The 20,072-nt window shown below is 40.5% G+C and overlaps 1 protein-coding gene across 1 annotated transcript in view; it reads left to right on the forward strand.

The window, feature by feature from the left end:
• Positions 1–3,516: 3,516 nt before the first annotated feature.
• MYT1L (myelin transcription factor 1 like) overlaps positions 3,517–20,072 on the forward strand; it is a 309,348-nt gene continuing 292,792 nt past the window's right edge. The window contains exon 1 of the mRNA XM_048296661.1: positions 3,517–4,057. The gene's annotated coding sequence lies outside the window, so the exon portion shown is untranslated. The remainder of the gene's footprint in view (positions 4,058–20,072) is intronic.

Here is a 20,072-nt window from a genome sequence, read left to right on the forward strand (position 1 = left end):
TAAACTCTAGTGTGTGAAGGATTTGCCAGGACAAGCAACGAACTCCCACAAATCACTAAATTCAAAATACTTTTAAGAGAAAGTGTTTTGCTGAAAAAAAAGGTGGGATCTGTTAAAGAACATACTGCATTTTAAAGGATTTGAGCATAGTAAATGTCAGTGAAACATCTGCAGCCATTGTAATATATGGATAAATAACAATTTACGTTCAAAACTGAGAAAGTGCACTTAACCCAAAAAAGTCTGTTGCTTTTTTCTACTATGACTTTCACGTAGTTTCTCACTAACTGATATTATATTCTCAATAGGGTTTCCTATTTTTTTAAAATTTCCCTTTCTTCTCATTTCTTTTTCACCCAAAATCAAAAGCCCAGTGAGTAAAGCATTGTCTCCTTAACTGCTTTAGAGAACTATACGTTTAAAGGATGTATAAAATAGGATTGCATAGGAACAGGTTTTAACAGTGACAGCCACAATATGCAAGCCAATTAAGGCTGCTCGTTAGCGGGTATATTCTTGTAATACTCCTGTCAAGCTGAAATTGTACTCCCTTATTGACAGTAGTGGGTTCTTCTGATGCTTGAATTCTGCTTTCTGTGTTTGTCTAACGTTTCAAGACTCACTAGAAACTGCTACTAGCCAGAAAGTAAAAGAAATGGAAGGTTTTCAAGCGTACTCTACCTGAAGTTTGCTAACCTGGCCAACTTAACCTGCAGGAAAAATACTGTGCTCTCATTAACGCTGCTTAAACATGACCTGCATCTCCTTTTCCCCATGGATAATGCGCACTGACGAGACACAGGCTGGGGGAGGGAGAATCCAACCCACAGCATTAAACCCATACCCTAATATCTTATGGAGGATAATTAGGCCAATGAATTACCAGTCTCCCAAATTTCTTTCCAGACTGGTTTTTTTTTGTGAATGCTTCTAATTTATGCAGTGGCCTCCCCCACCCCCCTTAACACTGACCAATACAACATTTATATACATTTTGTCCTCATTAGAGCAAATATTGTTTTTGTCTTCAGTGGGAGGAGCACTGGGCCTTTTCTTTGTGTCACCCCAAAGGCTGGACAAGATGATGAGGGTTTTTTCCCCACATAAATCGCCTTCAAAAAGTTTGACAACACCTGCCATGATATATGTACCACATAGTCGCCTTCACTATCCTATTAAGGGTAGCTAGGATCTAACATAAGGAAGCTAGCTCGAGCAGAGGGAGAAGACAAGCCTTGATTTTTCAAACGCAAATACCATTATCCAAAGGTTCTGCATGTAAACCTGACGTTAGAAATGCTGAGATTCATCTGTAGAGGTGTAGATACCCTATTCACTTACAAGGGAGCCCTTTCATTGCCAGGTGTGCATGTGTGCTTCTCAGGCTACGTTGATTTGTGTGGAAAAAACCCAAACTGACATGCCCTTGCTACGACACAAACATGGTAGCTCTCCCTCCCTGCTACGAGGAGGCTTTTCTCCCCGCAGACCGGCTCCCCCCACCCTGCGCGGTGCCCTCCGCGCTCCCCGCCCGCACCTGCGGCCCGGCCGCTCCCGAGGGTTCCGCGCCTCGGTCTCGGGGGAGCCCTCCGAGTGCAGGGAGATGTAATCAGAGATGACAGAGAAGAATTAAGGAAAAAAAACCCAAACAAAAACCTCAAACCACGAGCGAGGTGGAGATGGGGGGGCGGGGGAAGAGACACGTAAGTCTTTTTTTTTTTTTTTTTTTTTTTCCTTTGCTTTCAGAGGGAAACACTGCGTTTTCCACCAAAAGCGTGGATGTCGTGAGGGCTCTGCTATTGTTAGTCCCTGCCCCAGCAGGCTGGCTCTCCTCTGAATCCCTATCAAAAACCTCCCCCCCCCCACTAAGCCCCTCTCCTGCCATCGGAGTGCGGCCGCGGAGCTGCTCTGACGGCTGGGGATGCGACGGGCTGGTACGCGGAGACTCGCTTTCCCTTCAGACCGCAGTGTGGTGCCTGGCAAGGCTGGGTGGGGAGGGAATGGCAACCCCATACAGTAACCGACATGTCTGGTGTTCACACGTCAGGCAGAGCGGGCTCGAGAGGGATTACCTCCCAGGGCTTGAGGAGGGTGTTCCTCGTGACTTTTGGGTCAGTCTCCCCCGCTTCTGTCGCGGCCAGCAGGGGCTGCCCGCAATGCCCTGCCAGCCGCGGGGCTGCCCGTACGGAGCACCGCGGAGCAGGGCGAGCCGCGGCAGGGAGGGAGGGAAGAAGGGAGGGCGGGGTACGGGGAGGAGGGGGCTGCAGCAGCACAATGGCAGCGAGGAGGGCAACGAGATCGGCAGGCGCGCTTGTGTGTAGGGAGGGCGTGTAGGCTGTGTGCGTGCGCTAGCCAGGGTCCTTCCCGTGCGGAACAGCCTGCCTGCGGGGATGGACGCGCAGGGCGGGCGGGACCCGGCAGGAGGCGCGGCGGTGCCCGGGGCGGGGGCCGGGACACGACAGGGCTGAGTCCGCGGGGGCGTGCGGAGTCGTGCCAAGGCAGGGGGGAGCCTCCGCCTCCGCGTAAAGATCACAGCCTGTCACGCTGCTACCGAAATGACATTTCGGGGACGGGTTTAAACGAAGCGACTCCCCGCTGTCAAGCCGCTCCCGTCGTAGGGACATCCGGCAGCCCGGGGGCGAGCCCTTTAGGGACGCTGCCCACGAGCGGGCGAGCGCCGGAGAAAAGCCTCTGCACAGCCGTGGAAGGCGGTGAGGTGCCTCTTCCCAGTCATTGTCTTTGTGACACGTTTAGTAACGCGGTCCCTGGCTAAGCGCAGGCAGCGAGACCCACAGAGTCCACGTCAAATTGCTGGGGAAACGCTGTTGAGGGTTTGTACATGCAAAGCTGGCCCCTTTATGCGTACGAGCCCTGGATTCTGTTTGGGGCCTTGATTACATAAAGTTGAGCCGTGCAAGTCGGTAATGGTGTAAGGCTGCTAATCTTTTCTTCTGTAAATAGTTAATTTCTTTTGTTTCAAAGGGGAGAAGATGGTGTGAACAGGTAATATAAACAAAGCTTCAGCTAAATTAACTCTAGGGACTCTGGTGAGGTACCCCAGCAGAAAAACGATGGTTTTCAATCATTATTTTCTTTAAAAGATACATTTAGAAGCCTAATTGTTGGGACTTTTTTTGGTTTTTTTTGGGGGGGGGGGGGTATGTTCTCTATCGGAGACACCATTTTACGCCAGCACAGCGGCAGGGGAGTATTTTTAGCGGTCTCCCCTCCCGGGCGGCTGCGGCGTTTCGGCGTTCCCCTCCATTGGGTGGAACACAGCGCCGGCGCGGCGCCCCCCGCCGCCGGGGAGCCCGGCCGGGGTGCGCGGCCCCAGCCCTGCCCGCCTCCCGCCGCGCCGCGGGGGCCGGGCCTGCGCGGCCGCGCCGGGCACTGCACCGCGCCGCGGGGCCGGCGGGATGGATGCGCGCCGCGCTGCTTAAAGGATGCGGGCTCAGGCGGGGTAAGTCAGCAATCTGCTACAGATGCTGTTCTGCTGCAGTAATGTGGTCTCTAGGGGAACTCGGGCTTGATGCATGCTATGCTGCCTAGGCTTCCTCCCGCCCGTCGCCTCTCTGCTGCTCTTAAATGGAGGTTACAGCTGATCCATCAGCCACAGAGCTGCACGCATGCCCACCTTCTCAGCCTTCAGTGGTGGAAACTTATTAATTTCTGCCTTCGACTTCAGGCCCGTTGGTTTCCTGTCTGAAAGCATTATTACTTTTGTCCATGTGGCAAAATAATTAGCATACAGATGAGAAGGGATCCTGCCTCTGAGCCTCAGTCGCAGGAGAAGATGTGCAGTGGAAAGTTGATTGGATGAATGGAGAACAAATGGTGGGCGTTCAAAAGCATTAGGAGAATTTTGTTGTCGTGGAGCAGGTTTGTCAGTTTTCTGGGTGAATCTCGTAAGATGGAAGGCAGGGTGGCTGGTGCCGAGACGACTGCTTGACAGACTGTGGCCTACTTGAAGGTGCACGTTTGGACTGCATGCATAGATAATTCCTTTGGACTACTTTGTTTTCCAATTCTGCGGCTTTCCTTTTCCTGTTCCCTCAAGGTAAATATGACCTTTTATCACCGTTGTTGCTTGCAGGGCACTTTGCTGTTGTTGACAAAGTGATGGAAAGTTCAACTCTTTGGGCAGTTAACAAAGGAATAGCTTGTACTTCTCCCACCCCAGCTCCACAACACATACTTCTGCGCATAGAGCTGGAGGAGGCTGAGCAGCTCGGGGCCCGATCCTGCTCTCCCTGAAGTCAACGGGGAGTTTGACATTGCTTCCAGTGAGAACAGGATCGAGCTCTCAGTGATTGTTGTTTTAATAACGACTGCTGGAAATGTCAGATTTCTGCTTCCTATTTTCTAGAACAATGTGGGCAGACCTGTAAAATTAGCAACTACTGTTTCAATGAGACCCCTGCTGTGATTAGTTTTGGTTGGTGTGGTATGAATTTTCTTGGTTGAAAGGAAAAAAATGCTTATTTAACACAAACTCGCCAGTAATGCTAAAGCCTGAGTTACAGATTGACAAATTGCTTGTGATTCCTTCAGGTCTATATATCTCCATTATATATGTGTCCTTATAAAGGCTTCTTTTTTGAGAAAAGAAAACAAAAGAAAAAAATAAACAAGCTATCTGTGCATTAGATTTTTTTTTTTGTCAGATAATAATACTGAGTCAGACTGGAATCCCACTTCTCGAACACAGCATCCATTGATAGGCATTTCTTATATAATTCTGATGCTGTGTATAAAATATGGGGTACTTGAACATTTAGTTACCTTTGCTATTTTTTTGTGTAGTCATTTAGGAATATTTTTATTCAATTCTAATGATTCTTAATCTCCTTTAAAATGGTGATTTTCATTTTAACTGACCTAATTTTGAAACTGCATTTAAGGTTGGGGTTAAGTAAAAAATATTATCTGGTAATTGTCTTTACATAGTTCTTGTGACTACTGTAGAACAGTTTAATAGATTATTTGCTTTAATTTGAGTGGTGTGGCGTTTTTGTTACCTTTAATTATATTGTTGGGGAGAACAACAGCTACAGTTCCAAATGATGTTTAGTTTTTACCTTTCTCTCCCTTTTTTTTTTTTAATTGCCATTTCAGTTCTGTGTGATAGTTTTTCTTCAAAAATTGCCAAACAAATAAAAGTCTTTGTCATGCCACTCTGCAAACAACAAAAAAAACCCCCCAAATATTGGAAGAAACTATTAACCCTTGCTAGGCAGTTATCAGGTACCCCATATGATTTATTAAGGTTGATCAAGTTTGGAATGATAAGGTTAAACTTGGTTGCTGTAGTGTAGTCTGATGACTATATATATTTATACTTGTTTGCAATATGACACATTTAAAAACAATTGAGATGGCAACATAACACTTTGAACATTAGAAATACAGAGTGATGCAAGACTATGTAAAAACCCAGGATCTTTCTAAGTAACTATATTTTTCTAAAAACTACATTGATTTATCAAGTGAAACAAAGAGAAGAGTAAATGATTACAAGGAATAAATGTAGAATTAGGTATATTTTAAACTAATCTTACAGTAGATTCAATTTTGTATGTATTTTACAGCTTGAACTTTCTGGAGAGTGAATGTTTTTCCTCTTCCCCCCCCCCACCTTATTTTCACCAACAAGGGCAATAGTTAAATGCTAAACATTTGCAGCGGTTTCTTTGTTTTAGATTCAAATATCCAGTTATATGCCCACATTTTCAAAAAGGGCATCAGTTTTATTGTAGTAGTTCTTGGTTCATAGTATGACTTTGTTGTTTTACTCTACAGTCTTGGATGTTACATATTATAAAATTGAGCAACTGTGTGTTTGGAGACAAAGACAATTAAGAAAGAAGAGGAGCTACTTCAGTATAATCAGGCATATATGATTTCTTCAGATTTGTTAAGGACTATATCTGAGGGTTTCTGTTTTTCCTGTTCTTTTCTATTTTTTTTTAGTTTTTGTGTTGAGGAGATGAGTAAGATATGCAAAGGAATATTTTGATTATATACACATACATGCTACACATATGCGGCAGACTATTAGCAAGGCATAGAAACTTTGCTATGTGAATGGAAGAAAAGGTACTGTTTTGAAAACTGTTCTGCACTGGTCAGGCTTTTATATGGACTCTAAAAGAATGAAAATATAATTCCCATCCATTAGCATGTCCATGGGAAATGTGCACAGGTATTTCTTTCTAAGTGCATCGCACAAGCACGTTTATAAAACAAAGTTATCTGTGTTAGAATCATTTCTTGATCAACTTTGAGAACAGTCATTGTTTTGTTGAGAGAGTCAGTGGTGGAAAAGTACTTCGGTATTAAATAGATATACAACACTGAACATCCTCATGGAAATACTGAGTTTGGTATCACTTTGTCTGAGCTTGATAAATGTTTGCATCATTCAACTTTCAGTAAAGATGTGAAGTTCCTGATAGTATAGTACCAGAAAACTTTATGGCTGTGGATTACTTACTGACCTTTTCTTTCTCGAAATAGTAGTGATAAGAAATGCTGATAAGATTGTCAATGGTGTTCTAAACAGTAGTGCAGCCAGATTTTTTCTATGGAGTAAAAATGGTGCAGACCAAATAGCATCATCTTCTCCACATATCTTAGATTTAAAAGTCTCAAGGAGAACAACTCAAACTGTTTATAGCTTGTTGACAAAGATTATCTCTTTAGAATCCTTCACAGTGTTTTGCTTTGATTAGAACCACTCTGCCTGTTTTAGCCATAGAGGAAAAAGCAGCAAAATGTAATGAAACTGAAATGAAGGGGAAACGTCTTGTGTGGGGAGAGGAAGTAGAATGTGGAGAGAGACAGACAAAAATCACAATAGGATTTTTGATCCCTTAAAAGGGATCATACTTCTAGTCATGAAAACAGTAAACATTATTATTAGATCAGATTTTAAAATCTGATCTCGGATCAGATTTTCAGTGTATATATACTAGTTCAGCATGTTTGCACTGAAGCTGCGGATGTGGAACACAGTCACCAAGTAAGGAACTGGCCAACTTGGTTGTGGAAATATCCAGGGCTGCAGGGTTCCCCAGAGAGATCCATCAAATCAGGTCAGTATAGAACTGTCTGGTAGGTTGTAAACAATAAGAAATCAATGTTGTGTCTGCCACTAGACCCTTTGGTTTGCTGAAACTCCCACCTGCCTAATGCATTTGAGCAGTTGGTTTCAGAAACCAAGTTTCCTTCAGGATAAATTTTACCTTTCTTGACGGTCTGTCATAACCAAATTGATTATAGTTATGCACCAGGCAAACTCATAAACATCTGTGAGGTCACAGATTCCCAACCAAACCAGCACTGGCATCTGTTATTTTGTGAAGTATTAAAGGTCTTCATTTCTCATACCTTATGTCTTCATGGCATTTTTTATCAGGAGGTTGATTAAAAAGGGCATGGTATACAACAAATACATGTTCACTTGGTATGGCTTCGTCTGGTTCAGTCTGAATCTGGCAAGTGCTGTCCCTTGCTTGGTGTAGTAGTGAAGAGAATTAGGGCAAAGCAGCAATTAAAAAAAAAATATTTTCATGAGGGGTTTTAAAAAGGCTGTTGTTTTGTTCCTACTTTGCATGATCCTGCTTCTGACCCCAAAGGAAAGAGAGCAGTGAGCTTTGGAACAGGCTTGTAATATCATTTTGTAGAATGACAGGCCAAACGTATTTCTCATGCAGCTCCAGTAAAATCAAAAGAAAACATCTCACTTTCTCATGGTTTTGTTATTAATAAGATTGTTTACAGACAGAATGTAAAGGAGAGTATAGTTGCCATTCAAAAAAGCCTTTAGACTGCTCACTGAATGGTTAATTTTTTCCAGGCTCTCTGGTGATGTTGTCTCCCTCATGTCCCTTCCCCCCCAGTAGAAATAGTGATACTATTGCAAATGTAATACTGCAGTATTTATATTTCATATCAACAGCTTGCTTTATTTTTCCAAGGGAAATCCCCTTTTTTCCTCCTGTCTCTAGCCAATACTGGAGGATATTACCAAGGGAATAAAATTTTATGCCTAATTTTAGTGTTCCTCTGCCTAATGTGGTGTGAATAAGTACCATGTTACAGCATTTAACCTAGTCCATCTTTGTCACTTTCTGAGCAGATCCTCAGTTCAAATAAAATAGTCAAAATGCAGAAAGATAAGATCTCCAAGGTTTGTTATGAGGATAAACTGTAGGGAGTAGATGTTCTGACATTCCTTCAGTGCTGCAGCAGGGCATTCTCTCACATAAGGAATACTATTGAAAGGGGTTTCCCAGGCCTCTTGTGATACTGTAAATCAGTGGCTCATCTTTTATTTCATACCTCCTACGCCAGGATTGTTAAATCAAATATACATTTGATATATGCTGTAAGCTACTTTTCAGCACTGGTGATTTGTTTAGTAACATTTTCAGAGATACTAGCAATTCCTCTGTTGTCTGAAGAGGAAAAGGCCATGTTTAAATATGAAACTATGTTTATAACAACTTTGCATACATCGTGACTGTCATGTCCTATGCATACTCAGGATTTTTTTGGGGGGGTATGTGCATATTTAGGAAGAAATAATACTGTTATGTCATAGAAAATGATACGGTTGACTACAGGGCTTTTTAATTTCTTTGTATCTCTATAATGCTCTTGGTTTGTCTAACACAAATTGTTTTGAATTCTGAATTATATTTCTGCAATGTCTTGGTTGTGCAGCATAGTTTGAATTAAAAATGCAGAAAAATGGATTCCTTGGGCTTGGAGTTGACACTAAAAAGTAATGCTTGTGTTTTTTCAGCATGTGCAAGCACAAAGTCCATTCCGGGTCTTGCTAGGAAACACCCAGAGTTAACACAGGTCGAGTTAAAATATCCTCACACATAGAAAAAGATGTCTGTTCCAGCAGTGGTAAGATGCCTGCACAGTTGATATGTATTTACTGAGACAAACAGATTTACTAAGCTCAAGAATTGCACAATCCTAAGATCCTTTGGCTTTGATCAACCTGTACCCAGTCTCAAACTTCAGTTTTCATCAAACTCCAGATCTTATCACTTCCAGTGATGAATAAATGTTTTTCTCAACCTTTTAAAATACTCTGCATGTTTGGATCTACTTGAACTTAAGGACTTTACTGTGTGTGGAGTTACTGGACCTCTATGTTCCAGGACAATAGCATACTTCAGTCGTCAGGGATAGTGGGTGCAGGCCAGGCTGCAGCATTCTCACAAGAACTAAGGTGGTTTTTGGACACTGCACATGTAAGATGGAGAGGTTGTGATGAGAGGAATGAGTAACAATGTCACAGCAGGGAAAAAGAATCAAACATTCAATTAAAAGGAAACTGCTAGTGCAAAAACTGAGGTTCTGTTAGCCAACATACAGAGTTTGGATGCTAAGGAAAATTAGAATTCCATGACCATTGGACATATGACCTCAAAAAGGAGAAGGAAAAGAACCTGATAAATGGATATGGACAATGAGCTTGTTAAGAAGGATTACACAGAGGAGTCAGGAGATGTATGTGGATGGAAGTCAGGAGTACTTAATGAACCCACAGACCAGCTGGAAAAGCAAAAAAGCTCAGGTAAGTTTATTTTTATATGCTACTTCTGCTAGTTTGTTTTGTTTGTTTTTTTCCAGACTCAGCTCTAAGAACTTGCTCTTTCTCTTCAGTTCTTTCATCGTTCTCTTAGAGTAGTGTCTGATTACAAGGGGACAGGAAACAAAGAAAATGCCTTTCAAATATAGGAGTGCTTTATTTTAGCACTCCTATATGCACTGTCAATTTTAAGTAAAAAAAACAAAAGATAAAATACATCACACCCAGTATTCATAAACATGTGCTAAATATAGATAAATATATGTGGGCATGTAGCATTTCTGTGACTAAATATCAGTTCTTTGCATGCAGGGGCAAAAACAATGGCAATGAAACTGACACCTTAGTATGCCATTAAACCAGATGGGAAACAAGACTGTTAAAAGTAGTCTTGTAATTGCTCGGTAAAACCGTGTTTTCTGTGAATTAAATATGTACTTGTAGTAGAACCTTCATACACACAGTCCCTTGCTTTCTGAGAGTAAATCAAATTCAAAACAACTTTTTTTATTCAGGGAAGCAGAGCCATTTTGATGTTGGTTCAGAGAAGCTGCTCACTGAATTAAACAATAGCAGCTATCCATTTTCATTCATGGATTTTCATCCCCTTTTATCTTCAGGACACTGTCAGCATTTTTTCAGCAAGAATTCTTTAAATGTTGAGAGTGAGGAAGGCCTCTTTTACTTCTCCTTTTACAGTGTGCTACTGCCTCACCTTTATCAACTCTGGAGAACTGCTCATAGTGGAAAGGCTAGTAATGTGGGTGAATTCCAGCTGCTCTGAAGAACCTTCTTAGGGGTCTCTGCACAAGGGTTTCTGAACAGATCGCTGCCCCTTCAGTGACTTATTGCCGTGTTTCTGCAACTGATATCTGTGGTAGTTCACACTCTGTATGCAAGCTCTTCAGAAGGTGCTAAATTTGAAGTAGCCATCATTGACAGACTTTCTGAACTGCCCACTACAAGGCTGATCATTCCATATGTTATGAGGAAAAAAAAAAAAAGTGGGAAAAGGATGGGGATTTTTATCTATGACCTGTCCAATCTAATAATGCCTTTTTTGTTTTGTTGCTTGTCAGTGATCTTGCCTGAGAAGAAGCAAATGATGATTAGAAGAAAGAAAAGAAAGAGAAGGGTAGATATTTTCCATAGGTCTGTTTGGCCCTTTGTGACAAAACATGCTGGTGCAAAGGCACATGTGAATAGTTTACCTTGAAGACTGAGCATCCTGATTTAGCAAATGCAGGCACTGCAAAGCAGTATGGGATAAAGCACCCAGTCATTTCACTGCAGCAGTCACTGTCATAGACAGCTCTGCAGAGCAGGTCTCATCTCCTATACCTTCTTCCTTTACCTCCTACCTGCCCAAGAGCCAGCACAAATTGCCACAGTATTAATTCCAGTCAACTCCAGTGGAAAACAAGGGCCTATGACAAGATTGCACATATGTTAATGACTCATGCACCCTGCACTTTTTGTCACTTTATATGTTGTTTGATATAGTTAATAAATTTTATTTTGCAGAAACTGTGATGGATTTGTTCTGTTAGAAAAACTGATATGGAACATCCTTTTTCTATACCCATGCTTCTTGCCAAATTCAGTAAAATGTGGTTAACTTGAAATTCAGTTTTTTAAGCAATTATAAGTACAGCTTACTCAAAGAGCAGAACAGGCAGATTCAAAGCAGTACTGCCAATAACACATACCAGAGTATGCTTTTGAGGCTTCCAGGAATTGTATTCAGATTGACTCCTATAACTGGTCTTCTGTATTCAGAACCATAAGTATTTCTACTCTTAGTGAAAGCATCTTCATTTTTGGTTTTAGAGCAGCTTTTTGAGAATTACAGTTAATGAAGTAGTTATCTTTATAAATATTGTGGTGTAGGAAACCATCTTTGCATTGCAATATTGCAGAAGACTCCTAACAATATGAGCTCTACATAGATTTCATAATTAAATAGAAATTAGTGAGCCACTTGTTGTAACTACTCAAATGTCTCACTTGTGTTTATATACTTGGAAGTTAAGAGAAGTGTGAATGGGATACCTTGCTAACTAATTTGTTTGCTTTTGTATATGTTACAAGAGTCACAATTACACCTTTATAGTAATATACAGCTGTATATATATATGTATACATAAAACTACACCTTTTTATAATATGTAAGATTTGTCAACACCAAATTGCTAATCACTGCTAAACGGTCAGGGTTAGCAGGTTCCCAGAGCCGGCATGTGGCTAGTTTCTTAGTGTATAAATGCTTTTGATTTTGCAGCATTTCAACTGAACACTTGATACAAACTTGGGACACAATTTAGAATTGGAATTGCAGTGTCCTGTATCTAAAAGCATTGCTTTTGCTATTGAAGATGCTAGATTTGCACCATGGTTGTACCAAGGGCTAAATATCATGAATGTGTTTAAATCAGTTTTGGAGTGCTCCTACTTCATAGCAAGTTTTGTTTTCTGCCTTCACCTTCTACTTTTCCTCAATTTTATGTATTTCTTGAAAAATCTGATACAGTTGAAACTCTGAACATGCAGGGAAAACAGGTACTAAAATATGAAAAGACTTAAGAACTCTGCTGATTTGTTCCACATGTTTGTAATGGTACTATAGACTTGAGCATGAAAACATGGAAGTATTAATATGGGGAAATGAAGGAAGAGCCAGGGGCTCTCAAAAAAAACCCCACAAAGAAGACAGGAATTGGGGGAAGCTGAGTTTAAACTCCTTAAAATTCCTCAAGCAGAGTTCTGGGGTCCCACAGTGCCAGGCATTTCCCTCCAGATTGTCTGCAAATTGCGTAAACTTTCCTTAATTCCAAAATCCTCCTGTCTAATGGAGTCTTTTGTTTGTATGGAGCTTCATGACTCCCTGTATGGAGTTCAGGGAACATCTGGACAACACTCTTAAGCTTATGATTTATTCTTGGGTAGTCCTGCGAGGAGTAGGGATTTGGACTCCATCCTTATGAGTTCCTTCCAACCTGAGATAATCTATGGCTTTATGATTCAGATAACTTGAGTTCTAGATGACCTGTATTCCCAAGAGTTGCTGAGTGGCACAGCTGCTTACTGGGAAATATTTCTGCTGTAAACTGGGCTTTAAAAGTATTTGCTGTAGGAGAAATGAGGTTTTTTCTTACACATCTGTAGTATTTTGATGTAAGAATGCAAGAAAGTCAGGACATTCCACCTGTTGCTCATTTTTACCAGCCAATGGATGAATAGGAAACAAAAATTTGGGGCTAGAAACTGAGAAAGCAAAATCAGTAGCTTTCTTGACAGTTTTTTTGTTAATAAACATTCTAAATTGTCATATATGAGAATTACAGATTTCAGATCATAGCTTAATGTTTTTAGAAAAGAAATTTTGACCTCACTGTTAATTGTAACCCCTAAGTGTCTAAAAAATGTCTCAGTGTTCAGTCATACACTTAACTGTTATTTTTATGCTGAAACATCAGAATATTAGAACCATGGTAACAGCAAAAAGAATTTGCCAGACATATATATTAGTACAGAGAGACAATACATTTGCATGGCTACATTTACAGAGCCAGTGGCCTAATTCTGTTTCACTGAAGTAACTGAGAATTTTTCGAAGGGAAGAAAGCATTCTGTGTTAATTTCTAGGTTTTTCAGCTGTTAGCTTACTTTTCCAGTATGGCTTTCAAAGCAATTCCATTTAAGATGTAATTATTAACCCATGCTTTATAAATGGAGATCTTGATTGCTTTATTGTTTTGCCCAAAGTTCTGAATACTAAATTCGAGTTTGGCATTCATTGCTCTAAATTGTCCCTTGAACAACCAGTACCTTGGCTGTGGTAAACTTAAAAACAACATTCCCCAGGAGGTATCACACCCGTGACATAAGCCAAGAAGTATTTTTCTGTCCTCTCTGGAGGCATGTTGCTGCCCCTGTTTGCAGGTAGCCTGAAACACTAATGATCAAAACAATATCAAATTGAAAGGCATAGGATATCAGTATTAATCGACCTTTCTCTTTACTAAGAAATGTGTAATTGATACATTCATAATAATTTGTGATAAGATCCTGACTATAAAATAGTCTTTTAAATATAATCAGCCTGTTTTTCTTCATCTTCCTTAAAACTGTTTTCTGTGCCTTGAACTATGCACAGAGATTTTACTCACAGAATTAAAAAAAAACCTGAATGCAAATGAAAAACATACAATTCGCTGTAAGTACATAAACTTTTATATTCATCGTACAGGACAGTAGGTAAGTTTGAATGCATTGCTGCAAATCTTGAGAACTAGCTACATTATATATTAAATAATTAATATATTAATTAATATATGAAATATTAATGATGCTGGAAACATTGGGAGGAGTCTCATGCTTTAGAAAACATGTTTATTGACAGAACATAGCAAAATAAAATCCTCATTCTTGTATGACATCCTGGCCTGGGTGTTCGTATTTCATAGGTCTGTCAGTCTGTTGCTCATAACTTAAATGTTTGCAGAATTAGGGCTTAAGCATGTGAAGTTTTGCGACAAAATAAACTGCATATTCACTAAAACCAGGAAACCTTTTGAGTTCTTGTTGTGAAAAACTGTAAGTAGGACAATAATGGAAAAAAATCACAATATTTCTCCTTTCAAATGAAGTAGTTTGATTTTCTATTAGAAATGTCTCTTAGTACTTCCTTAATTTATATTACAAAGTAAACTATTGTTAATTTTTAAATTATATTCTTTAAATCAGAGAATCCAGTTTGATTCGTATGGCTTTACTACTGCATGGTTTGCCAAAGATTTCATTTCAAATTAGTGATAATTAATACATTAGCCTCATATGACAAAAAAATTTTTGCAGCTGAAATTTGAAGGATTTATGTAGCACTGTCTCGTGCAAGTTTGCTTAGTCCACTGGCACTGAGATCTGTGCATCCCTAAATTTTGCCTAAGGGAGTTGTTTTTCCAAGCACTCAGGAGGTGCTACTTGAAAATCTCCTGTCTCTGGTTAGAAGACGCAAGAGGAAGGGGTTCTTTGAACATTAGACATCTACATTTTGGCCTGTGTGGTTAAAAAATTGTTTTCAACAAAATAGCTGTAGTTGCTTGAGGATCATTTATGGTAGTAGAGATTCCTAGTTTGTCATTGCATGGCAGAGATACAGAAAATAGATTTTGATACACCTCATTGCTTGTGTAACATTGTGCAACTTCTTCTATCTTGTGATACGCTTATCTGAATTACAGTTAGCTTTGCATATAAATTAGCTGTAAACTGCTTTGCAGTACACCATTATCCTGATCCTTTTTCCCTTTTTGCGCTTTTTTAGACCTTAAGAGAATCATGGAATGGCTTGGGGTTGGAAGGGACCTTAAAGACCATCTAGCTCCAACCTCTCTGCCATAGGCGGGGACACCTTCCACTAGACCAGGTTGCTCAAAACCAACCCCATCCAACCTGACCTTGAACACTTCCAGGGATGTGGCATCTACAGCTTCTCTGGACAACCTGTTGCATTGCCTCGCCACCCTCACAGTGAAGAATTTTTTCATCATATCAAATCTAAATGTACTCTCTTTCAGGTTGAAGCCATTCCCCCTTGTCCTATCCCTTTTAATAAGTCCCTCTCCAGCTCTCATGTAGGCTCTCTTCACGTACTAGAGGGGGCTTTAAGGCAGAACAACCCAAACTCTCTCAGCCTGTCTTCATAGGAGAAGTTCTCCAGCCCTCCTATGTTGTCTTCAAGTTGTCTTCATGGCCCTCATCTGGTCTTGTGCCAATCGCTCCATGTCTTTCTGATGTTGGGGACCCCAGAGCTGGATGCAGTGCTCCAGGCTGGAGTCTCCCAAGAGTGATGTAGAGGGGTAGAATCATCTCCCTTGATCTGCTGGGCATGCTGCTTTTGATGCAGCCCAAGATGCGGTTGGCTTTTAGGCTGGAAGCGCACATTGCCGGCTCAGTACAGCTTTTCATCCAGCAGCAAGCCCAAGTTTTTCACCTCAGTGCTGCTCTCGATCCATTCTCTGCCCAGTCTGTATTTGTGCTTGAGATTGCCCCAACCCAGGTGCAGGACCTTGCACTTGGTCTTCTTGAACTTCATGGGCCCACCTCCAGCCCGTCCAGGTCCCTCTGGGTGGCATTCCTTCCCTCCAGCATGTTGACCATACCACATGGCTTAGTGGTGTTGGCAAACTTGCTGAGCATGCACTCAATCCCACTGTCCGTGTCACCAACAAAGATGTTTGTCGATGCCAGTACCAACTCCTGAGGAACATTACTTGTCACCAGTCTCCACTTGGATATTGAGCTGTTGACTGCAACATCTTAAGTGTGACCATTCAGCCAGTTCCTTATCACTGAGTGGTCCATCTATCAAGTCCATGTCTTTCCAGTTTAGAGATATGGATATCGTGCAGGACAGTGTCACAGGCTTTGCACAAGTCCAGGTAGATTACATCAGTCATTCTTCCTTCATCCACCTACACTGTAACCCCATCACAGAAGGCCTGACAAATTTGTCAGTTATGATTTGCCTTCAGTAAAGCACTGTTGGCTGTCTCCAATCACCTCCTTATTTTCCATGTGCCTTGGCATAGTTTCCAGGAGGATGTTAGTATTACTTAGTCATTGCATCTCTTTTAATACAAAAGATACTTTGCAAATTGACAGTGTGGCTTGAGAGCAGATCTGCAAGTGTTAACACTAGCATTTGTAAGCCAGGCTACTCACTAATTTTAGAGACTTTTTTTAAAAACCTACTTCTTTGGGCCAACAAAGAAAAGAAAGTGAGGAGGGAAAATAAGAGCAGGGTCTCCTTGATGGTGGTAAATAGTATGGTGTTATTTTCAAATCTCTGACAGGTGCTACTGCTTGAAGGGATTTCAGTTTTTCATGGTACCACCTGAGAAGTAATCTGAAAAATATCAAACAGGAGTAAAGGTGTTAGATGAGTCTTTACTAGCCTTTGTCTGGTGAGCTGGGTGGAGGGATGAGGTTCCTTTCTCATTCCATTTGGTGAGTTTTCTTTCCTTTCTGTCATCTCCTTATTTGCCAATAAGCCAGTAAAAGTATGTCTCCATCAAAATGGTCGATACGGGTGCAGGGTGTGCAAATATACCTGAGCATTAATCACTGACTTTGTGCTGGAATAGCTGTAGAAAGTGCAAGGTGGTTGAGATGATCCTCAGTTGGTTTTCATTTTTTTGGGTTTTTTTGAAAAAAACTGATGAGAGTCAGTAACATGAAATTTTATGAGGCTGATACTTACCAAGATAAGCAATCTAGTTGGTTAAGTAAGCATAATTCATGTTTCCCTCCTGTTGTGTGTTTTGCAAGTAGGCTTTTTTGAGAGTGGATTGATTATTAAGTGCCCGAGGTAGCATGTTATGATCAAGTGACATGAAACATTTGTACCTGATATGCCTTAATGAAATGTTAAAACTGTGTATGCTGATCTAAGAATTAAAGAAGTGTAGAGGTAACAATGCTTTATTTGATAACTAAAATTATATTTGTGCTAGTCCTTGTAGTTAATGCTCATTCAAGAGCTCATTTTGCCCTAGAGACCATATTGTGTATAATTTATCTGTTTGTAGAAAAATCGTATTGGAAAGGATATCTGAAGGTCCAGTCCAATCTTCTTCTCAAAGGCATTGAAATCAGGATATTGCCATAATAATGTCCAAAGGTCAGTCTACATAATAGCATGCCAATATTGTGGAGGCACATGAGAGACTGTGAGAAAAAAGGTGTATTTAAAGTCAGGTTGTCTAACTGTATTTAAATGTGATGATAGAGTACACTGCTGGAGATACATATGTGTATATATATATATATAAAATGAGTTCACCTGATATTGCCATGTACAGGTAATTTTATTATTTTATTTATGGCAACTCCACATGTTAGTGGGAATAGAAATATCCCTAGAGCCAAGAGCTGACTCGTCTGTTGGATCAGGTAGTGAGAGGGAGTCCACAACATCTGCCCAGGTCAGAAGGGTGGGAGGAAAATGCAAGGTGAAGGCCATTGTATATGAAAAATATCTTAAAAATTCCTCTACCTACTTTCTCTGTTCTGGAAAACCATTTGGGAAAGGAAATTCTCTTTTTAATCACAGAAACGCATTTCTGTTGCAAGTTAGAAGATGCAGTAGGAATCAGTTCAACACCAATGGGGAGATACTGTGGTTGCCCAAATAGGTCCTCCCTTTATAAGTTCACATAAATCAAAGTTTGAAAAAAATATGTAATGTCAAGAGAAGTGGGACAAAACAGGTAGTCATGCACTTCATTAAACACAGCTTAGAACAAGATGGAAGTAGGACATTTCAGATTGTTTGGTTGCTTAATAAATCTCTATTTTGTATTAAGGAATACATTGGCTTTAGCATGAGTGTTGACATTGGGGAATAATGAAAGCTAGTAATTTTTGTGTTTCCACAACTCAACATCATGCTGCTATGTTTCCTGCTTGTTTTTATGCTAGTTAGTGTTGACCCTATGCATTCTTGGATTCGTGGGTCAGAGATGACTCTGAGCTGCCTTGATACAAAAATAAAATGGAAAAAACCAAGATTCCATTTCCTTTTCTGTGCATAGGGCACAGGTAGGTTCATTTCCTTTTAGAAAGGCAGCCTTGGACTACCTTTGACACAGTTAGGACATTAAGGATCAAACTTTTCTCTTTGTAGCACTAGCGTAAATATAATCTCTCCAGTGATTTTACTGGCTGTTTTTAAAGCATCCAACTGCGGCTGCAAGAATAACTTGAATAACCTGGAAAGGACTGCAGGCCTGGCAGAATGTCAGGTGTGAACACAGACTAGAGTTACAAATTTTAATTAAATATAAACCCTTTATAATTTATAGTTTAAATTAAAAATCAAAATTTGGGAGGTCCTTTTAAAGAGATTGAGCTTCTTTCACTAAAAGCTCTACTTTTTCAGCAGGCCTTCAGGCACATTTCTAAGCTCAAAATACTCTGTGGTTTGACACGATTTAGCAGTTTATAGAATTGTCACTCACCTTTAAGGTTTACATATTTTTTCATGTCACACATGCCATGACATCTGTTTTGCACTCGTAATAAAAATAAGATTGTTCTCAACAATGTCAAGTGGAGATAAAGATGGAGTCATAGGGGATAGCGAGATGTAGAATCACTTGAAGCTGTATTTTAAGGCTTTATGACTGACAAAGCAGATGTGCTTTTTCTGCAGGGACTGTCTTTTTCTTCTGTGTCTTTACAGCACTTAGCACAAGGTGTTCAGTTGCACAGTTCAGACTTCTAGCAAGAATAATGTATGCATGTTAGAAATCCTGTAGAGACGAGACTGCTGTTTCACTGTGAGTCAAGGTCAGCTGTGGGTGAGGAACATGGTGTCGACTTGGCTAACTTGTGGGAAATGGAACTTAAACCGTGTCTCTCACCATGGATTTGAGAGTGAAACAATTATGGGACAGTGTTTTAAGAGAAACAACGTACTTACTCTTTGTGTCGTCCATATCAGTAACTGCATAGCCAAAGCCTCCAAAGATTGGTTTGTATACAGTTATAGATATTTTATACTTGTCTTGTATACTGATGCCATCCTGCTGAACTCTCCATCATCAGTTGTGCTTTACAACAGTGTGTTCAAGAGAAGGTGCAGCCCCTTACCAGCTGTTGGTGAGGTTATAATTGTAGGTGAAGTGTAGGTTAACACTGTTATAATTGTAGGTGAAGCAGAATTCCCGTTTGCCTCAAATGCAGGTAAGTGATCCTGTGCAGGGGGTTGCTGAAGATAAGCTATTCTGGGACATATTTTTGATGTACAGTGGTCCGTGTACTGAAGACTCGTTGTACTTTCATCATTCCAGACAATTCCAGCCATAATCATCTCTGATTTTTGTAATATATAGGTATGGATCTCTGTGGCAAGCTGAAAATTCAGCAGAAGTGTTAGTTAATTATAAAATTCCTGAATATATGATTTGTCTAAAAATATTTTTGAAATGAAAGTGTAGCAATATGTCAGGCTCTGTAGTTACAAGCTATGGTTGTTATTCATTCTTGGAATGAGTGACACTGTTTCTTGTCCCCTAGGAAAGACTCTATGGTTATTCAGTTTTGTAGATAAGTGGCAGGAAAAAAAAAGGTTTTATTTATAAAGCAGAAAAAAACTTCTAGTAATGAGCTTATACAATCTCATATTTGATCTTGTTTTGGGACAGAGAGGTGAGCTAGGTGGCCTTTTGAGGTCCTGTTTCTTGTGACTCCATAGCTGCAAAAGAAAATGTGACAAATGAAAAAAAAAAAAAGTGATGCAAAGAAGTGAAACTAAAAGATTTGGGCTGTTGAATAAGGCTGATCCTGCCTTTCTGTGAACATGGAGCAGGTGGAGACTAGCTAACTGCTGCAGATACTGGTAATGATACTAGTAACAGCTGTGTGGAACTTTGTGGCAAGGAATCCATTAAGG

The sequence above is a fragment of the Corvus hawaiiensis genome, chromosome 3 (assembly GCF_020740725.1).
Source record: "Corvus hawaiiensis isolate bCorHaw1 chromosome 3, bCorHaw1.pri.cur, whole genome shotgun sequence".
NCBI classification, from domain to species: Eukaryota; Metazoa; Chordata; class Aves; order Passeriformes; family Corvidae; genus Corvus; species Corvus hawaiiensis.